The sequence below is a fragment of the Cryptomeria japonica genome, chromosome 8 (genome assembly GCF_030272615.1).
Source record: "Cryptomeria japonica chromosome 8, Sugi_1.0, whole genome shotgun sequence".
Classification (NCBI taxonomy): Eukaryota; Viridiplantae; Streptophyta; class Pinopsida; order Cupressales; family Cupressaceae; genus Cryptomeria; species Cryptomeria japonica.
The window spans coordinates 597,443,482-597,447,920 of record NC_081412.1 but is presented as its reverse complement, the minus strand read 5'-3'; positions in this window follow the sequence as shown (position 1 = coordinate 597,447,920).

Below are 4,439 nucleotides of genomic sequence, written 5' to 3'. Positions count from 1 at the left end.
AGATAACCATATCAATGTCATCTATGACGTGTCTCCAATGCTCCAATCGACCAATCTGAGGCTGTGATGTAATCATATCGTATAAATGCACAAAACTCCGTCCATGCCCTCTGCCTTTGAAGTGGATAGGTCGTGTGATAGGAAGGTGCTCATATGCCCACACCTGTAGGAGAGTCACTCCGCAGCCCAGTCCCACTGATCCGTGGTAAACAAACTGATGCAGCTCATAGTATAAATGTGCCAGGATACATGGCCCCCATGCATATCTGGTGTGCTCTGTCATCAGTGTCTCCAATGCTCCTCCCCAGCCAACTGCCAATCCCTGTGTAGCCTTGTCTGGACATAAGAAACCACTGATGGCTCCTCCAATAACAGCCGGCAACGCTAGCCCTGTCGCGGTCATGGTATCCCATGCCACGTGACCTACTCTCATCTCCAACCCGAGTTCCTGAAATACCCATCTCAGTGCCTCTCTGTCTCCGTCTCGATCATATGGAATCAACTCTCCATTGATCGGAATATGCAAAATCTTGTAGACATCCTCCAGCGTCACTATCATCTCCCCCATAGGCAAATGGAACGTGCAAGTCTCGGAGTGCCATCTCTCCGCCAGTGCAGTCAGCAAACCCATGTTTGCCCGAAACTCGGGCACATATAGCACATGTGTGAGACCCATCTCCTCAATAGAAATCATGTCCTGAATCGACAACTCTGGTCGCAACCTCTGAGTCGATGGGAATCTCTCCCATGACTCCAACATAGGCAAATACTCCTGTAGTCAAAACAATCAATCATGTCAGTTATCGTGGCATTCACTGTTTATCACAAAATGCTACTTACTACCTAAATGCATATGGCTATCTATCCTAGTGACACTCACTATTCATCACAAAGTGTTACTATCTACCCTAGTAGTGCTCCCTGTTCATCACAAAGTACTACTTGTGTGACATTCCCTGTTCATCACAAAGTGTTACTCACATTCGCACTCCCTGTTCATCACAAAGTGCTGCCTATCTTGGTGCTCCCTGTTCATCACAAAGTGCCTTGATCTATCCTAGTCATCCTAGAGGACCTGTTTGAGTGTATCCTCTCAGCAGCTTATCCAATCGACAGCGTATGTTCATCACAGAACTGCCGATTTGACCTAGACGACTCAAACTATGCATTTTTGACACACAAACGCGCTTTAAACTCACAAATGCGCTTATAGACTGCACAAACGCGCTTCTGCAACACAAACGCGCTTCCTGAACACATACGTGCCTATATCATGCACAAACGCGGCCAGGGAACACAGACATCCCTACATGACATAAACGCCCCTACAATTCTCAAACGCGTCCGCATTCAGCACAAATGCGGTCCCAGGCATAGACGCGCCTGGACCCGACACAGACGCGCCTGTTGGACACAGACGTGCCTGGCACTGACACAGACGCGGTTGCGCGTTTTTGCATTTTTTAACTATCCTATTCCTAGCGCATTTATTGCTACCTAGCATGCATTAATGACAAAACTTGAAATGCGTGAAAGTACGAGGAGGTTTTGCGGTACTTACCGGCTCTCCTGCATCTACTGGTCGCTGGAATCGGCGAACGCGGTCGAATCTATGAATGAAAGCCATCGCTGCTAACTGTTGCTGCTCTTTTCTCGCTCTGCACTGTGATCTTGTAAGGGTGTGGATGACAATGAGGATGTCTTTTGCCCATGGTCTATCTTATAGCCTACCCTAGCCCTCGCCCTCATTTCCCGAGTCAATCTTCTTTATCCCGTGACTTTGTCACTTTATCTGATTAGTCCATTCTATCCCGTCTTTCTTATCAAGAGATTGTCTGCAATCTTTTCAGACATTTTCATCCAATCTCTCGAGGGGGCATATTATTCCCATACTGGGGCAACTTTGTATCAGTTCATCTTATCTTCTTTGAAACAACGCGACAAGCCGCATTGTCTCAAAGAGGGGAAAAATGTAGACACTCAAAATTGTCATGTCTAATTAAATAAATATTTTTATTTATTTAATTATCTAAGCCTACTTCTTCTATTAATTAAATAAATTTTTATTTATTTAATTAATTCATTTATCCTCTTCTAGCCTTATTTCTCATTTAAATAAATACATTTATTTATTTAAATTATCCCTTTCCTAAATTAAATAAATATTTTATTTATTTAATTGTCCTACTTCTTCTATTAATTAAATAAATCTTTATTTATTTAATTAATTCATTATCTTTTTCTATCCATGACACATGTCATTCATCTCTTAATTCATACACTACCTACCTCTTTCATTATTTTACTATTTCTTTTACCTACCCTCTAATCCTAGCCGACCTCTCTTTTTACACCTTTCAATCTTAACCCTCCATTTCTCATTGTGTCTTCTATTTAAGGAGATGCTTTCTTCATTGTCAAACCCTAAGGCCTAATGACACATGCTAATGACTAATCTTGAAGACTTGGCTACACTACGATCCTACTTGCAACCACATTCCGTTCTTTGTTGAGCTCTTGTGCATACAAAAATCTGAGAGCAAATATATCAAGCAAGATCAATGGAGATAGGAAGAATGGAGATCAAAACCCTATTGGACATGTGATGGTATAATCTTTGTGATTTTGAGTTATTTTGCATTGTCTTAGGTTATCTTCATATGTTATGGTGGATCTTTGTTCATTGTTAGGCTAGGGTTTAGTGGTTGGATTCATTTTAGCCTTGCAATATTGTTATTATTGTTATCCATTTTCACCATACACAACGTGTATCACTAAAAAGTCTCATCGCAGATGAAGAACAACGAGTATCTAGATTACAAGAGTTAGAATTGATCCATGAACGGAGACAAAATGCCTTTGATCTTTTAAAAGTATATCGACAAAGAATATGTCAAAGTTATAATCATAAGGTTAAACCAAGAGTCTTTCAAGATGGAGAACTAGTACTAAAGGAAAATCCACGCAACCAGGTAGATCGAGAAAAGAAAGGAAAGTTTGAACCAAACTGGTTAGGTCCATTTGTGGTCACAATAGTATTTGGGTCATGAGCATATCAACTATCAACATAGGATGGTGATAAACTTGAGGAACCTATCAATAGCATGCACCTAAAAAAAATTTATGTCTGAAAAAGCAAAAAAATCAGTAACAGTGAAAAATTAGAAAAAACCAAAACAGTGAAAAAAGCAAAAAAAATCAAGAACAATGAAAAAAAAAAAAAAAAAAATCAAATATGAGAAAAAAGTGCAATAAAAATAGACGGTGAAAACCTGGTAAATAGGCTTTATTTGTCCACTAGCTCTTCCATATTAGTTCATGCATCTTTCCGCTTGCATCCATTCATTTTCCATCAGCGCTGACCATAATGAAGCCTTTGTACATACATAGACATCCTAGGTGGCTTCTTGCCATGTTTTGGATCATTGGATATATCATAACAACTTTGTTTCTAGGCTTGGGGCAAAATCCTACACCTAGCTAGGGGCAAACTCTTGATCATTCTGAGCTTAATCAAATAGGTAGAACAATAGTTAGACAACTCTTATCAAGCGAAAACTGAGACACATCCAATGTTGAACACAAGATCAAACTATCAACTATCAAGCTATCACGAAGTCAATCTAAACACATCACACACTTTTCAGTGGATAATATCTTTTGGATAATGATTTTAACATGATTGTTTAACTTTTCTATATTGATTTTCGCTATCATGATTTCTGAGTGACTCCAGGATGTCTTTGACTAGAGGAACAAAGAAGGAACATGATATTTTTCTTGTCTGCTATCTGAAAATTAATCACTAATATGTACACATTTGTCTCAGGACATGATCATCAGAGTATCATTGAAGACATTTCCGATTTGCATAATAAAATGATTAATACTGCCCATTCTATGCAAGCAACACTCAGGTCATCTCGGTTCAATTATACCTCGATGCTTGTGCTAACTTGCTATATCAAAATCTAGAAAAATAGTGCTCAAGTCATCATGGTTTAATTATACCATCAATGTTTGCACTCACTTCCCACATTTCAAAAGCTCAATGATGACAAAAATGCAAAATAATCCAGCGACTAGTCTGGTCGTAGGTTTACATTTCATTCTTGCATGGGATCCTGCATGCTCCTTTTTATCCAAGGTTAAATCTATACGTAATTAGGCAAATAACTCATATCTCTTCAGATATTGCCCACCCAACGAAAATCTTGTGCTATCTCTCTCAACAGAATCAACATCAACATATCCAAATCTTTCTGCAACTTTCTATCAACAAACTGTCAGTTATTTATCTAATCAACCTTATTAAATCAAATCAACCAATCAAACCTAATCAATTCTATCACATCTTATACATGATGTATCCTTCCTGAAACCAGACAATCTAATTCTGATCATGTCTTATACAAGATGTATTCTTCCTGAAACCAGAT